At 53.6% G+C, this 18,276-nt stretch overlaps 1 long non-coding RNA gene across 1 annotated transcript in view; it reads left to right on the forward strand.

Moving 5' to 3' along the window:
- Window positions 1-18,276, forward strand: part of LOC144737880 (uncharacterized) — a 41,650-nt gene that overhangs the window by 4,462 nt on the left and 18,912 nt on the right. Inside the window, exon 3 of the long non-coding RNA XR_013589094.1 lies at window positions 1,039-1,240. This is a non-coding gene — a long non-coding RNA (uncharacterized LOC144737880). The remainder of the gene's footprint in view (window positions 1-1,038; window positions 1,241-18,276) is intronic.

Raw genomic sequence — 18,276 nt, forward strand, 5'->3', positions numbered from 1 at the left:
TTCTCATTCAAACCTTTTCCTCCAATCAATTCAAAAGCCTGCCTTCCGACCAATCCCTGTGGTGGCTTCTTTCCGCCAATCGGAGACCTTGGTTTATATTTTAAATAACCGTTAGGCCGCACATTGGCTTGAGGTAATTTTCGGTCATTAAACATACATAGACTAAGACCCCCCTGTATAGCCTGAACAGATTGTTATCGAGTAGCACCTATGAAGGCTGGCACATCACATAAGGGGGTGAGTGGCCAGCACCACGCTTGCCCGCCTTTGTCTCCCCAGTGGTGATGTTTACACACCGTGCCAGGTCCTCATTTGAGTCCGAGCCAACCTATGGGAGGTGCAGGATCGGTTCAGATAATTGTCGCCGTCATTAGTCGTGAGCAGCAATCGAACTCGGGTCGCCGGGTTTGTAGCGCAACGTAGCGCCAACCGTTGCCCGACTCCTCCCCCACCCACCCAACGCTCTCCGTGCATCCACACGCGGCCCACTCAGCACGGAATAGCTGCTAAACCAACAGCTGTGGAAGTCTGGGTGGGTCCCCACGGGATGCTTCCGCTCGTTTCGTAAATAGGTTGCTTGTGCTTGTTAGTGCAGACAAATTGGGCCAAATAATTGCCGTATATTACCAGAGCATGTTTTTTTTGCATATTCACCACAAGTATGTGTGATCAATGCAGACATTATTCCTTGCAAAAGGTTTATTTTTGGTGTTTTAACATCTTAACACCTGTGTTATTGCCAGAAAGGGTAAAATGTATTCTTATACAAATTCAAATTGCTCGTTACGGTGAATTCTCGTAAAAATCATGCTTAGTTTAGCGGGACACAAAACATGGTCAACATTTTTTGTTCGTAGGCCCTTTAAGTTTTTGTAGGCCCTAGGCACAGTGCCGACTGTGGCCTATTGGATAATACACGGCCCTGCATCTCAGGTGTGTGTGTGTAGCACTAACCCGGTCTGTCTTCAGGTTTAGTCTTCCTCTTCAAGCCACCTGGTGTGACTCCATCGCCCTCTAATCATATCTCTCGTCTTGCAGATCTGCAAGTTTATGCAAAACTCGATGATGCCAATACCTGATGCCTTTAAAAAGAGCATGTCCTGCCTTCCTGACCTGGTCATGAAATCTCTGCAACTCTCCATCAATCCTGTCCAACACAATGACAGTGGAAGATATTTGTGTGAAGTGAGGAATGTGCCTGATGCCGAAGTCGGTAAAGGATCCGTCGACGTTTCTGTTGGTGAGTGCAGTTTCTGTGATTCTCTGATGAAGAGCATGTGTACTCTTTGGATCTTTCGGTGAAGTCACGTAGGTAGAAAAAATTATAGATCACGACGTTTCGATCGCAACACAAGCGACCGTCATCAGGTGAGACAATCACAGCAGGGAAACTGCTGAAGCAGGCAAGAGCTGCCGTGACAAGAAGCTATATAGGTAGGGTACGTGGGCGGGGCTAGAGAGGTAGGGGTTGGGGGTGGGGCAGAGCAAGATCTGCGGCGGGGACGGGAGAGCTCACCAGGGGGAGAGAGAGGGGGGGGGCAGAGCAAGATCGGCGGCAGGGGGGGCGAGTGGGACAAGGGGGGGAGAGAGAGCTGCCGCGACAGATCGGCGGCGTGGTGGAGATAGAGGGGGGGGGGGGTAGAGATAAGGGAGAGGAGGCAAGGGGTGGATAGAGGGGTGTTGGGGCATAGATAATCGGTGGTAGGGGACAGAGAGAGGCTGTGTTAGTGAATGTGGCTCAGAGAGTCGAGAATAGCTGTTAACATCGGCAGGCAGGAAGGGGGACATTACCACCAATTTTGACTTTAACGGGTTAATAACGTCCTTCCAATTATTGCTCAGTTTGTATCCCTCTTCTCGGTTGAAATTGTGTCTGTGTTTATATATCTGGATGGCTTCATGGACAGATCTTTGAAGGTAGCCCAAAGGTTTGCAGAGTACCTTGGTCTCGGAAAAAACAATGTCGTGTGAGCCCACCGCGTTAAAGTAGTGATCCGCCATGGCAGAGGTATTGGTTCTGCCGTGTCTCAAATCTGCTTTGTGTTCGCGAACACGGTCCGAGATATGTCGTAACTGGTGGTGATGTCCCCCTTCCTGCCTGCCTATGTTAACAGCTATTCTCGACTCTCTGAGCCACATTCACTAGCACAGCCTCTCTCCCCCTACCACCGATTATCTATGCCCCAACACCCCCCCCCCCTGCCACCGATCACTTTACTCCTGTCGCGGCAGCTCTCTCTCCCCCCTTGTCCCACTCGCCCTCCCGCCGCAGATCTTGCTCTGCCCCACCCCCAACCCCGACTCGGTGCAGCTGCGTGTGTTAACGTCTGTGCCCTGACAGGCCCTGCTATGCAGATGAATACTTTAGACTTCTTCTAGCACACGCCACAATCTTCGCAAAAAATAACGTCATTGTTAAATGCACAGCTTAATTCCTAGAGACCTATCCATGCCCTGATCAATGATAAAAGCACTCCGAATGATGCTAAGATGGTTTGAGCCTGGATAGTGATGGCAAGTAACAAGTGCCTGGATTTAACGTGGATAGGAATGGTTAATTGATGGGCAGTGCTGCGGAGACGTGCAGTATGACACATCCAGCTGTAGACTTCCCACTGCGACACTCATGTTCACTACTCACAGTGGTGGGAGTAGCTAAAAAAATAGCCGGGCCGGCTGCTGTGCTGCATATCTATTGCCATATGGGCCTGAACCCACAATCAGCAACGAGTCTATGTGTGCCATGGTTGCAGCTCACTGGATGATGATAACGATGATGATAGAGTGCCTGCCAGGGTACGGATTGGGGCCCATAGAATGTATAGTGTGAGTGTGTGCACGTGTCATGTAAATGTGGGGAGCACGTAAATGTGCCCCGGCAGCCTGTTAAGGCTATACGGGGGATCTTTAGTTGTGTTTATTCTATAAAGAAGGCCCTTTGCACAATACACAGCCTATTGTATATTTCGTGTTATGAACAACTGTGAGTGTTTTGGTTCATTGCCTTGGCGTGTCGTCTGCGGCTTTCGAAAAACTCCCAAAAAAATTCCATTTAATTTCTTATGCCGACCCCGCGATATATCGAAACCGCGATGGGGGAAAGTCGCGATGCAGAAGGGTCAACTAATATTATTAATGTGCGCCATCTGTTTCACTCACAGCAAACGTGAAAGATCTCCTGACGTCATTAGCAAGAGTTAAGTAAACTTTTATTTTACCAGGTCAAGCCTACTCAGCTATGTAGTAGCTCTTTTTCAGAAGTGAATTGTCTACAAATAACAGCAGCTCAACGAAGTGGGCTTATCATCATCATCAACACGTGGGAATTCATAGCAGCAGCTAAATAATCTACACGCGTGTTTCTACAAACTCACAAAAATCCAAAGACTCGTATGGAGACCCACAGAGACTCATAGAAACCCGCAGACATCCATACTTATCGAGGCTATAAACTATTTTACTTGTCAGATAAGGTCTACTGAGCTATATATCTCTTTGTAAAAAGCGACCAAGCCACAAATTATCACTCAACGAAGTGGCTTATCAGCGTTATCAACACGTGTAAATGTATAGTCACAGCCGCATAATCTAATCGCGCGTTGATTCTAAATGTGGGAGGGGGAACCGGAGGACCTGGAGAAACACCCACGATAAGTTAAACATGCAAACTCCGAATATACAGCGGTAGGCATCATCAGGGACCGAACCCACAACCTCCTCTATACCAGGTGAGTGAGATAACATCTCATCACTACCGTGGCGTCACGGTCCAAATTTTCCATATTTAAAAAAACTGACCTCACAAATCCCTTAATTTAGATCACAGACAGCAACAATCAATTGCCCCCTACTGGCAGACGAATACCCCACGTCACACATGCGAATGAGATTCATACTGGTTTGTTGAATATTCACCTAGTTAATCATAATCAGCTTTAAACGTAAACTCCACTTATCATCATACTCAATCATTGACCCACTCACCCATCATATCACTCACCCTCTCACCCACCCATTGATTCAGTCATTTAACCACTCATTCACTCGATCACCTACTCACCCACTCATTTACTCATGCACTCACTTGCTCACTCATCGCCTTTAACTCACTCACCTGCTCAACCACTCGCTCATCCACTTGCTCATCCACTCGCTCATTTACTAACTCACCCGTTCACCCACTCACCTACTCACCCATTTGGTCACTCACTCACCCACCCATTCAGCTGTTCCCCAACTCGCTCGCTCATGAAAATGACGCATCGCCATGTTAAACAAAAAACCATTGGCCATATGTTTCACTGCCTCATTAAATCGCATCCATGACTTGTCAGCACAGCTGCTGGCTCTTCATCTAATCTGGCTGGGTGGGCGTTGGGGAGGAGCCCAGACTCGCCAGGATGCTTTACAGCCTATGATTAGCGCGGTCGGCTTCGTACAGTGCCAAAAAACTTCTACATACATACAACATCCATATATACATAATACAACATCCATATAAGAATCTATATATATAAAATCGCAAATCTGTCTGTCTGTGTGTGTGTCTGTGTGTGTGTCTGTCTGTCTGTGTGTCGCCGGACCATACGCAGTTTCATTGGACGAAATGTGAGGGATTTGCGAGACACGATTGGTCCGTTTGGTTTATCACGGCGGTTGCCCCTGGCAACGGGTAGCGACGCATTCGCTGCGGGGTGGACGCCATTTTTAATTCCCGTTAAAAATATGCGCACGCATTAACACGCGACTCTGAGGTAAATTCATCAAAGTTTCACGTCCTCTTCACTCCCCCCCCCCACCCCAATGTGTGCAATTACTATTATAGGGTCGGTAGATAATAAAATTATAGCGATTAGACAGTATTATTGTAGCGCGAGGGGGGGGGGAACGGCACCCGTACCCAGCCTCAGCCGGGTGGGCAATTTAGGCGAGGCCGGAGGCTCTGCACGGTACTAGGCCTCGACACCCCACCACACTATAGGCCGTATATATTACTGCACAGCGGCCGAGGAGATCGTGGCTGGGGGGGGGGGGTAGCAGCCCATCTGTGTATATATGTAAGGCCACCCTTGGTGGACTCACACCTGCAGCATCCGAAAGAGTGGCAGGGGGTTGAGGAACAACAACGGGATCACGAGACCCCTCCTCCAGCCCGCCGGACACATCACGCGGCCGGCCCCTGCGAGATGAAGATGTATGAGTGCGTGGTGCGACATAGGGTTTCAGGCGCGAGGGGTGAACATACCAAGAGCGCCGTCCGCATGCGACCCTAACACACTGGTCCCGAACGACCCGAACAATGTCGACCGGGCCCCGCCAGGGCCTGAGCAATTTGGATAACGTCGACAGCGGCACCTGCGGGCATTGCAGCCATGCCTTATCCCCTACGGCCCATTTGTGCACCGCAACCCAGCGATCATACAGACGCTCATTCGCCCGTTGTCTTGCCCCGGAATTTTCCTGCGCGGCTACCCTCGCCTCGACCAACTTCCGAATATTGAACTGAACGTATTCGGACAGTTTCGAGCGCGACGCCGCAGTCTTGACCCGCAATTGCACCTCCATGGGGGGGTCGACATCCCTGCCATACATTAAGTAGAAGGGTGAATAGCCCGTGGCCGCATGAGGTGCCAACCGATATGCGGCCAAAACTCCAGGTATCCGCAGGTCCCAATCCAACTGTGTGTCATTTACCTGATGGCACAACATTGAGGTAATGGTACGGTGTAGACGCTCGACCATACCATCGGTCTGCGGGTGGTAGGGGGAAGTTCGGACCTTCTGCATAACAAAAAGGTCACAAACCTCCCGCAGAAGATTGGACGAAAAGTTATTTCCCTGGTCGGTCAGCAGCCGTTCCGGGGCACCCTTATCCAGGACGTAGCCCTGGAGAAACGCCTCCGCAATGGCTGCCGCCGACTGGTTGAGGAGGGGCCAGGCCATAGGCCAATGGGTGAAATATTCAACCCCAACCAGCAGTTACTTATTACCCCGAGCGGTGACAGGGAAGGGACCCAGAATGTCAAGTGCCACCAACTCGTTAACCCGGGACACCCGAATCGACTGAAGGGGTGGGCAAGCCGCCCTAGCCGGGTGTTTCCGGCGCGCATACTGCGTACAACTATTCAACAGGTCGGCGACATCGCGCGCCATTCCAGGCCAAAAAAAATCCAATTGCAGTGTAGCGAGCGTTTTGTGAATGCCCAAATGCAGGATGCGTTCGTGTGCCGCCCACACAGCTCTGCCCCGCAGAGCGGTGGGGACGACGATTTTGTACCACCGTGAGCTGGCGTCCCACGACATGAGGAGACCTTCCCGCAACATGACAGTACCAACACCCTCCTGGCAATTACCCCCTCGCTCCGCACGACGGCGTAACCTAAGGAGGGAACTGTCCTCCATCTGAAACCGTCCCCATTCGTCCAGGGGCAGATTGAGGAGCGAGTCGCAAGCGACCGACTCCTGCAAGTCCCCCCCGGGGATAGGTTCCATGTCGACCTCCCCTGCCGCCGCCATGGGAGAAGCCGGTGCAGTCCCCGTGCCCGATTTGCATCTCCCCGACCCCATAAAACACGCACACCCATCACCCGGAGGAAGGCGCGACAAGCCATCCGCGTTTGAATGTTGCGTACCCTTCCGGTACGTCACCGTGAACGTGTAGTCCTGTAGGACCTCGAGCCATCGTGACAGCTGGCCGGATGGCTGGTCTATTTTTAGCGCATACTGTAGCGCCGCATGATTGGAATGAACCGTAAAATGCCTGCCGTACAGGTACGGACGATATTGTTGAACAAATACGACAATAGCGAGCAGTTCACGGCGAGTGACGCAATAACGTTGTTCCGCCAGAGATAGGACTCTACTGCCGTAGGCAACGACCCGTTCGACCCCGTTGACAACCTGCAAAAGCACCGCGCCGATGCTGGTATTGCTGGCATCGGTGTCCAGGATGAAGGGCAACGTGAAATCGGGATAGCATAAGGGCAGGGCCCTGACAAGGGCATCACGAAGCGCCCTGAACGCCCTGTCCTCTGCTTCCCCCCAATGAAACTTGGCCCCCTTAGCCGTCAGAGCATGAAGAGGTTTCGCGATCGTCGCAAACCCCTCGACAAACCGGCAGTAATAGGAGGCAAAGCCTATAAAGCTGCGGACTTCCCCTACAGACGTGGGCGTGGCCCACGTTCTTACACAGTCAGTTTTAGCGGGATCGGTGGCTATACCCGTAGAACTGACAACGTGCCCGAGGTACCGCACCGATTCCCGCAACAAGAAACACTTCTGGGGTTTGAATTTAAGGTTGGCGGACCGCACCCTAAGAAACACAGCCCTCAGTCTGTCCAGATGTTCATCAAACGTGCGGCTGAAAATAATTACGTCGTCCAAATAGATAAGACAGGAGTCCCACTGCAGGCCAGCGAGGACCAGCTCCATAAACCTCTGGAACGTCGCTGGAGCTGAGTGTAATCCCATGGGTAACCGATTAAATTGATAAAGGCCCTGTGGCGTATGGAACGCGGTCTTAGGTTTGGATGCCTCGTCCAAGGGCAGTTGCCAAAACCCGGACAAAAGGTCCAAGGGGGAAAAGTACCGCGCCCCCGCCAAGGCATCGAACGACTCGTCCATGCGAGGAAGCGGATACGCGTCCGCCAGCGAAACCTTGTTGAGTTTCCGAAAATCCACACAAAATCTCAAACTGCCATCATGCTTTTTAACGAGCACAATCGGCGCACCCCATGGGCTGTTGGAGGGAGCCACAATGTCCGCGGCAAGCATGTCGTTCACCGCCAACCGGACATGTTCTTTCTCTGCCGGACTCAATCGGAACGGATTTTGCCGAATGGGAGCGGAATCCCCCGTATCAATGTAGTGTTTCAATAGATTAGTGCACCCAACATCAAATTTGTGCTTGCTAAAAACAAAGGGGAATTCACGAAGTAACATGCGCAGTTTTAATCGCTGGGACTCAGAAAGATGTTCAGCCCCCGAACAGAGAGCATCCATCCAACCCTCATCGACACCCGACTGCGTCCCAGACCCCGGTGCATCACTGACATGAGCCGCGACGGAGTCAGTGTGGAGCGGCAATGACGCATGTGCAATTACAGCCCCTTGGTGCACGACCTTCGTCCGCAACCCTGCATTCAACACCTGAATGAAGGGCTGCCCATCCTTAGGCACAAGTGTTTGCGCCCCCACCAGCTCCAACCCTCGTACGGCCGTATTGGAGGGAGCCAGTAAAACCCCCGACGTAGCGTCTCCTCCCAGAGGTTTCCGTAACTGAAGCGGAATTAGCATTTGCGCACCCGGCGGAATTCGCACGGTTTGAGACGCCATAGCCGGAACAGTCGCGCAGGCCGTGCGTAGCCGGGTTGGTGAGGGCAGGAACGCCATCCGGCGACCCGAAGGGAGCTCAATGCAGCCTTTGTCGATTAAAATTTTGATGGGCATTCTTCCCAAGAAGTCCGTACCCAGCAAACAGGGAACGGCAAGGGCTTCGGAGACCAAAATTGGGGAGGGGCCTAAGGGAGGGGGGGCGATAGTTAAGGGGGCTGTCTGCCTGGCTACCTAAAGTCAAGTTATTTTTTATACATACAGGTAGGAACAACAGGTTCCACACTGCCCACCAGGGATTATTTGTCTGTCTGTCTGTCTGTCGTGCATCTTATTCGCTGCGTTAACTCTCCCATGCCACTCGAGGCCATCTTGGTGCCAGTCCTTTCCCACCCCACCACCTCTGTGCTCTCTCCCTCCTCCACCGATGGTGCTTCAAACAATGGCGAATAGGCTTCAACGTAAATATTAAGAGTCTTCTATTAAGAGTCTTCAAGGCGGTACGTGACTCCACAGATATTTGCTTTATCACTAAAAACACCATGAGTATATTGATAAGCTTTTTTCTCGTATCTCTTGATGCAGAATAAGCTGCCTATGCACATATAATATCGTATTGTAAGTTAGAGTACTGGCGAAGCGTACTCAGTGTTTTGTATCTCCTGCACTTTTATTATCGATTTGTACCGTTTGCTTATGGAATATTGTATTGATTCCTAAATCATGGAATCTATAATCTTCTACTTTTTGAGTACTTGATCAAACTGCTTGGCGCATGGCACGCATTTTTACAGACGCATGTTACAATGTCATTGTTCTGATCATTATAGATACAATATAAACAATATAATAAACGTACACCACTTGGTCAAGCCACTGCTAGATGAAGGCCTAACCACGCCATGTCAGTCATTGAGCTTGTTTTGACCATACTTCACTCCGGTCATTGTGGGTGTGCTGAAGATTGGTAATGGTTTTTTTAATAGGCTTTTGTGCATGCAATTATCGCAACACCCTTAAAAATTCAATGAACATCCCTAACTGGACATGTGTGCATGGTGGCAATGGCTGCCTGTGGCCATGTTTACAATTCAACTGGAGTCCCCCCCACTCCCAGCACACTTTCCAGTTTTTCAATTAATTGTGATAGATTTACAGTCATTATTTCATTATTTTTAATTCATTTTGACCATCTCTATTTTAATTCATACAGTAATTTTTTGGTTACTTTACTTTCTCCTCAATGCAACATTGCAAAAATGCAAGTAGAGTTTTAATTAGGCTTGGCCAAGACACATCGTGGCTAAAAGGGATAATAGCAAGTGGACAGAACTTGGGATGGAATGTCAACCGATGGAGAAAACACGTGTGAGAAAATAACCACCACAGAGATGAAGCAATGAGATCATCTCATGCGCATGAGCTGGGTGGATCACAAGATCATGAGGGATGGTGACAATATCGGGGAAAATATTGGGGAACCTTTTCTCCCAGCAGTAGATTGAGCATGGCTGATGATGATGATGAACATTGCCATGTAATGTACATGCATTGTAAATAATCTAATCTCACGTGACTTGTTTATTTGTCAGGAGAATAGTCAATTTCAGTTAATGAATTTATTTTACGTGCCTACTCAACGCTTTGGGTAGTTGCTACATTTGTGGGTAAGACACGAGGTTGCCATTTCTTAATTTGAAAAAAATAGGTTTGGCATTTCTTATTTATAAATTATTCTGACATGATACATACATCGTGCGTGTGAAAAAGGATAATTGACAGTATTTTATTATTATACAGCTATTATTGACAGTATTTGAATCTTATACAGGGAGGAACAACAGGTTCCACACTTCCCACCAGGGATTATTTGGCTGTCTGTCGTGCATATTTTTCTGTCGTGCACTCTGCGCAGTTCAGTGACTGTGACTGTCTTGGCATATTGCAGTTTGCTTGACTGCAAAAGTTTTCTGGCGCGATCGCCGACGTTCAGTGCAACCATCGGCGGTGTGGAGAAAGTGGGGATGTTCGCAACCATCGGTGACGTCTGGCCACAGTACGGCTGCGGGCGCACAATAAAGGACGAGATGCCCGAAGAGCGTGCTGCCCGACTGGAGCGTGCGTGCGTCTCGTTGGCTGCCCGACGTGCCGCGCCCCAGACGCCCGAAGAGCGTGCTGCCCGACTGGAGCGTGCGCGTGTCTCGATGGCTGCCCGACGTGCCGCGCCCCAGACGCCCGAAGAGCGTGTTGCCCGACTGGAGCGCACGCGCGTCTCCTTGGCTGCCCGACGTGCCGCGCCCCAGACGCCCGAAGAGCGTGCTGCCCGACTGGAGCGCGCGTGTGTCTCGGTGGCTGCCCTACGTGCCGCGCCCCAGACGCCCGAAAAGCGTGCTGCCCGACTGGACCGCGCGCGCGTCGCGAAGGCCGAGAAGCGACGCGTCAGCGTCCATACTGAGGACGCCATGCTCGCGTCTCTGGCCGAGACCGCTCTCGCTGAGCAGGAACCTAGTGAGGAGACCGTCAGGTTCCTGGCGAAGTCGCAAAATTTCGCGAAGGATCCGCGTCTGGCGCTGCTGTATTTCCACCTGTGCGCAAACCATCCCGACGCCTTTGTTTTCAATGATGAGAGCCTGCATGGGCCTAACGGACCCGCGGTCTGCGAGCGGATCCTGCGAGCCATTGGCGGCGCGGTAGGCCACGCTGTGCACTGTCAGCGCAGTGCGGCTGCCCGTGACCCCGGCACGGGGCGCATCGCGGCGTGCGCGTCGTGCAATGAGTTTCTCTTTGAGGCCAATAAGACCATCGTCGATGCCTGCCCCGTCGAACAGCTTCCCATTGTGTTCTGCCTCACCAATGAGCAAGTCGCCGAGCAGTGCACCCTGCCGGAGCATCTCGTTCAACGGCATGTCTCCGTGCTGCGCGTAAACGACGTCCGGTACCATCTCAATCCGGATCTCGTGCCCGACATCAACAACGTCGTCCTGTGCTCGACCTGTGCGAAAAATCCGGCCAATCACAACTTCAGCCTCTACAACGGGCACGACTATGGTCGGCGGGGGTCGCTGCCCAAAGTGAACAGCACGACGCTCAACGCGATTTTACCCGCCCGAGCCTTCAATATTGACATCTTGATAAGGGCCAGCCACTCAACGGGGAACGCCATTTGTTTCATGCCACACGGTCCTGTCGAGGTGGCCAACGTGCTGCCCCGGGTTTCCCCGGTGCAACGCCCGCAGGTGACCTTTCTCGGGCCGCGCGACGCCTGGTGGAAGGTGCAGGCTCGTTTCCGCGACATGTACAACATCGACGTCACCGGAGCGTGCCAGTGGCTCGAGTTCTGGACCGGGGTCAAACATCCACGATTCGACGGCATTACCATCGACAATTCCTCCGAAATGCGCCGACGCCTGGACGAGGAGGGTGCCGCCATCGAGAACGACGCCATCTGCAATGACGATGTTGACGTCGCTGCAATGAATGCGCACGTCGACGATGACGACGTCAACAACGACATGCCAGAGTCGCCGGCCAGCAACATGGGCTGTGACCTTGTTCACGCGGCGGTCTTGCCCAAACAATCTCTCCTCAGTGGCGGCGTCAACCTGGCGCTGCAGGCGCTGAACTACATCATTCACCCCGACGACAAGAATGCCGGAGATCGTGTTCCCTCTCCTATCATGGTGGTTTCACGCGGCGAAGACCCAATCGTCGAGTGGGACGAGAACGACGTCCTCATGTCGGCGGTTTTCGCGTCTTTGTTCCTTCTGGGCAAGGGATTGTCCAAGGGCTCTCTCAACAAAAAGTTCCTGCGCCATCTCTTTCTCTACTACGATGGCCGGTTCGAGGACCCGCTCTTCATTGCGACCGTGTTCAATCAGCTGCAGCGGCATACATGCGTCTGGCAGACGGCGCGCATAGGCGCCAAACAGGCTTCGCAACTTCAGAAACTCGGCGAGCTGGCCAATTCGTCGGCGTTCCGACAATGCCTGCTCTGGGCGCACGACAACCCGCTGTCAGATGAGGCCAAGAAGCTGAACGCCAAGGTGTGCCGCATCATGTCCATGGTCGGATCGACTGTCCCGTTTAGCCTGTTTGAGCGCGAGGCCACACGCCCCAAACTGGCTGCGATGCGTCTCAGGTACGGGATCGGGAGTCATTTTCTGACGGGGTCGCTGCCCGAGTTTGAGGACTTATCCGTCCTGCGCCTGGCCATCATGCGCGATACTCGCCAATGGAACAACGTCAACTGCCCGCTGCAGCGGACAGGTTTCACGCGCGCCGACCTGCCCGACGATTTCGTTTCCAACGCCGGCGCGAGGATGGCAGTGACGCGTCCCCATCCTGCTCTGGCCGCAATGTCTTTCGCCAACCACATGCGCATCCTGCTCGATGACGTCGTATGGTGTCCGATGGCTGCGCATACTCACGTCTCGCGTGACTACTTGCAGCGGGAGCGCGGCGCGTATCTCAATATTGCCGCCGTCAGTGGCGTGATTGAGCCGCAGAAGGCCGGACGGCTGCATTGGCATCTGAATACATACAGCTCGGTCCTGACGCCATCGCTACTGACTCGGTTGGCTGCCACGCCAACCGACGTTCAGATCGTCATCGGCAACATTCTCGACAGTACGGCTTGTACACACCTGGCTCCTGTTGTGCGCGAGTGGTGCGACGGGATTGTCGCACAAGACAGCAATGTTGCGCGCCCGCGCGCTGCCGACCTGAATGTGCCGGATGCGATGGCCCACTACGGCGAGTTCGTCGCCGTGGGGCAACGCAAGTCCGCCCTGTCGCAGCACCACAAACATGGATTTTCCTGCGAAAAGCCACCGAAGGGCCTGTATATGTGCCGCTTGTGCATGCCACGTGGCGTTCATGAGGAGCATACCTGCCCTCTCATGATCGCTATGCACAAGCGCCCGGAGCACAAGGACAATCAGCATGCCATTCTGGTCGGCCTGCCCGTCGATCAAGCAATGCTGGACATGATTGACGGCCCATACGACCCGTTGGGCGGCCAGCTCATCCGCCCGCATCCTGTTGGCCCGATCGTATGGGAAATGCGGCGCCCTGCGACCAATGCGATGCTTGTAGAATCGAACCTGATCACGACCAATCTGGTCGGTTGCCACAACAACTCGTACGTCATTAGCGGTCAGGATGCCGGCGAAGCCATCGAGGAGTACGAGGCGGCGTATATGACGAAAGAGGGCGCTCCTTTGCGCCAGGCCGCTGCTGTGCTCCTGTCCGCCCTGGACGACATTGCGCAACACCCAAGCGTGGCCGACGACACAGGCACGGCACACCGCATGGGGAAGCACTTGGCGTCGCGGACGGTCAACACGTTCACCGGCGCCCACCAATGGTCCATGCCCTTGATGGTACATGCCCTGCTGGGCGCCACGTCAGAATTCCAGACGGAAACATTCCGGTACGTCTTCCCACACGCAGCTGTCGCCTACGTCGATCGGCAATTGGATCACGCCATCGACAAGGACGGCGAAAACGACGATCCTCCGGCGCCTGATGTTGACCCGCCTGTCGATGACGACCAGTTCGTCGACGAGGCCCTGGACGCCCTGGTGTTCGCTGTCGATCCTGACGATTAGGGCGATGGCAGCGTCGGCGGTGCGACAGCGTACAAGCTGCCGTCCGGAAAAGTCGTCTTCATGTCGCAGGCCGAATCGTATGACAACTGCGGGATTCACTTTGCCGAATACTCGGCACTCGAGTTCGAGAGCATCGTCGAGCTGGTCCCTAATAAGCAGCGCCTTGCTGCGGCTCAGCCTGCCGGGGCGGGTCGACCTGGTCGGCACGTGTTTGATCTGGGGCCCAAACATCCTCTGTTCACTGAGTATAACGTCATTCGCCTCAAGATGCGTACCGCTGTTCTCGCCGGCCGACCGCCGCCGTCGTTTCCGGGGAACAAACCTGACGATCCCGCTCGAGTCTCTGCATGGAAGCGCGATCTCGAACCGTTCGCCAAATACATCCTGGATCTGCTCGTACCATGGCAGAGTGCCGACGAGCCACGGTTCGACCGCAACGGCGACAGTCTCGCCGAGATGATTCATGCATGGGATCGGCGCTCGGAGTCCGTCGTCAATCGACAGCGCTTCCGATCTCTTTACCACCTGATGTCGAAGCAGCATCGGAGCAGTCGCAACGAGCTGATCACCAGTCTCTGGAGGCAGCGCAATACCGACTACTGGGCCACCATCCGCATTGGCAAGTCCAGGGGCCCTGGCCTGCGACCTGACAACGCCGACGGGGACAGGGATGCCGAGCACGCGGGTCGTCTCTGTCCGTCGGAGATGTACGAGCTAACCGCAGCAGCAGCCAGCCCCGATGTTCAGCGACGAGCGTCCCATGTGGAACTGACGGCTTTGTGCGATGAGCTCTTCAACGATGCCGTTCTCGTGAGTGCCCACCAACTCGCGGCTAGCCACAGACCGGCGCCGTCGGTGCCGGTGTACGCCCCGCCCGACAACTACGATTTGCTGCACGGCGAGGGGGCCGCTGATGACGTCCGACTGTCGCTGAGCGACATGCGCAAACAGATCCATGCCCTCGAACCGCACCAAACCGATCACGGCGACGTTGGCGCCACCAGTGGCCGTGGAAGAAACGGTGGCCCTGTAGATCTGATGTTCCATGACGAGGCCATGGTCAAAATCGGGCCGTGCTTTCTGACCGATGGCCAGTACTGTGTCGCATCGGAAATCGTCGACGTGCCTGGACAGAAGTTTCTCATGATGCACGGCGGTGGTGGCATCGGGAAGAGCGTCTGCATCCGCAAAACCGCCGATGAAATCACCTCACATGGCGGCACAACGGCCTGCTGCTGCTACACCGGCGTCTGTGCCTGCCCGCTGCCCCAGGGGCAGACTTTTGCTGCCATGTGGAAGTCGTTCGTCAAGGACCTGAACGCCGGCCAGCTGGTGGACTTGATTTTCAACGTCATCGGCGGCGACAGTTTGTGCCTCGTCATCATCGACGAGGTCATTATGCTGCCGGCTGCCTTCCTCGTACTGTTGGACCACCGCCTGCGCTCAATGTACAATCCGCGTGTGGTTTTCGGGGGCATCTCCATCCTCCTGGTGGGCGACTTCATACAGCTGCCGGTTACATGCGGCCGCGATTTATATCGCGTCATGTACGGCGCCGTGTCGTCGGAAGACCTGATGGTGCGCTCCCTATTCGAGCGATTCCATGTATTCGAGATGACTGAGCAGCTCCGGGCCGCTGGCTGTCCGGATCATTGCCAGCGCCTCCAGGGGATGCGGGCGCTACCGCGGCGTTACCCGACGGGGACCCGCTGGACGGATGTCGACTGCGCCTTCCGCCCCATCACCGACGACATAATCGATGGCCTGACGGCACCGATTACCAAGACAGAGATCGCCGCAGATCCGGCCTGGCTCACGGAATCCACGTGCCTGACGACAAGCAATCGCGATCGGGCCGTCATCAATGCTGCACGTGCTGTACACGTCGCCGTCGCCACGGGTCGACACGTTCTGCGGTGGCGTCGGCGCCTGAAGCGCGACGTTCATGTCTCACTGCAGTCACTGCTCTACCAGGAGAAAGACAATCCCGAGCTGTTCGGGTACTTCGTCGCTGGCTGCCCTGCCCAGATCCTTGACAATGGCAACGGCAACGTCGTCTACAATGTCGCGAATGGCACGCCCTGCACGCTGGTATCTGTCGCGTGGGACAATGCGGACGAACGCCGCGCCACCATCGCCGCCATACGTGCTCAAAGCGACAGCGGCGACAATGGTGTCCGCCGTGTCATTGACGTGCCGATGCCGCCTGACCATATCATTGTCTCCGTGCATGGGGTCGATGTGGCCGCATGGCCGCATCATCTCAACGTCGCCCCGCGCGATGCTGACGGTGGTGTCGACGCGGTCCACATCCCGATCGGACTGATCAAACTCAAGCCGAAGACAATCCGGATCGGCAAGGTCACGGTCGCCTACGAGATGCACGTGGTCGACCTGTCGTTCGCAATCATCACATGGAAATGCCAGGGCGCGACGTTCGCGTACATCATCGCCCTGCTGGAGCCAAGTTGCGCCAGCCCGAATCTGTCATTCGAGTTGCTGTACGTGATGTTCAGCAGCGTACGGCAGGCGTGTCGATTCCGTTGTTTTCCTTTGGTGCTCTCGTTCCGGAAGGCGCACCTCAAGACGTTGCGGCCAAATATACATTCGACGAAATGGCGAATGGACATTGGCAAAAACGGCATGTGGCAACCACGCGCGGGACCACAGGCTCGCAAGCCACTCGTCCCGCGCGGGAAACGGTCGCGGCCGGAGGAGCCAACGCCGCAAGAGTCTGCTGTGGCGGTGAAGCGGCGGAGGTCCAAACCAAGCCCGCCTCCGCCCGATCCGCTCATCCTGCACGGAAAACGGTCGCGGCCAGAGGAGCCAGCTCCGACGCCGCAAGAGTCTGCTGTGGCGGTGAAGCGGCGACCAAGCCCCCCTCCGCCCGGCGTCACTCCACGTTGTCCGCCCCCTGTCTCGGTCGAACACGTTGTTTTCGTTCCGGGGTACGGAAGGCTGTTCCCGAACGACTTCCGCTGCTTACAACCTGGCCAGTGGTTGAACGACACCATCATCAACCTGTTCGGGCAGTTCTAATGCCTGCCGCGAGCGGCATACGTCCACCTGTTCAACACGTTCCTGTACACAAAGTTCTTGGCGGGCCATCTCAATGACTTGAATTGCGTCTTCGATGGCGTGTCTTCCAGGCCGGTGTGGATTGGCACGCGTTGTACACGCAGGAGGCGGCGCCACAGCACAGGCGCGACCTGCTGCAACAGCTAAATGAACTTAAAGACCTACACCAATAAATCAACAATCATCATCTGATGCAATAGTAACAGCTACAACTTCCAACACGACTAGGGTTTCCAACACGGATCGCACGAATGCGCTGTCCAACCAAGTTCCTACCTGCCCACTACGAAGGAACGTGTTTAAATAGACAGGAAGGACAAGCTTGATTTGGAGCTTTCGTGACTGCAGGAATTATTATTTGGTTCTTTCGGTAAAGTCACGTAGAAAGAAATATTAAATTAAATAATAGCAGACGACAATCTTGATTTAAAGCTTTCGTGACTGCAGGAATCCATACTCTTTGGTTCTTTCGGTAAAGTCACATAGGTATAAAATAACATTTATTTTATTTATTTTATTTCATACCTACGTGACTTTACCGAAAGAACCAAAGAGTAATAGCATACGACGTTTCGATTGCAACACAAGCAATCATTATCAGGTACAAATAAAAGAGAAAACAAACCTAGTAAACTTAGAAATATAATGCAATACAACACAGAGAGTCGGATAACATAACAGTCAACACTCTACCTGGTTGATTACATTCTTCCAAAGATAAGCAGAGAGAGATAACACAGAGACACACAGAGAGAGACATACATAGGCACACAGAGAAACAACGACTCTGTTTAGAGGCCTTAAATAGAGAGAGAAGGACAAAGAGAGAGGGGGGTAGAGAAATTAGCATGTAAATGAGAGATTTGGAGCTTTCGTGACTGCAGGAAATAATACAGCAACAACACGAGGACAGAGAGAGAGAGAGAAAACAAACTTAATCAAACAAACTTAGTAACATTGGGAAATGTAATCCAATGCAACACATAGCGTCGGTCAACACACAATTAACGCATATCTTGGCTGATTACGTTCTTCCAAAGAATGCAGAAACTGACACACACAGACCCTGACACACACAGACCCTGACACAGACCCTGACACAGACCCTGACACACACACACAACCACCGCCCTTCGCCGCCAAGTCGCGGTCATGTCACTACTGTGCCAGGCTATGTCCACGTTAAGGCCACGTGAAGTGTCGAACGCCCACTGACAGGTCACAGGGGCAGACCCAGGTGCCATGGGTCGACTGACTG

This window comes from Lampetra planeri, chromosome 74 (genome assembly GCF_965212315.1).
Source record: "Lampetra planeri chromosome 74, kcLamPlan1.2.h2, whole genome shotgun sequence".
In the NCBI taxonomy this organism is placed as follows: Eukaryota; Metazoa; Chordata; class Hyperoartia; order Petromyzontiformes; family Petromyzontidae; genus Lampetra; species Lampetra planeri.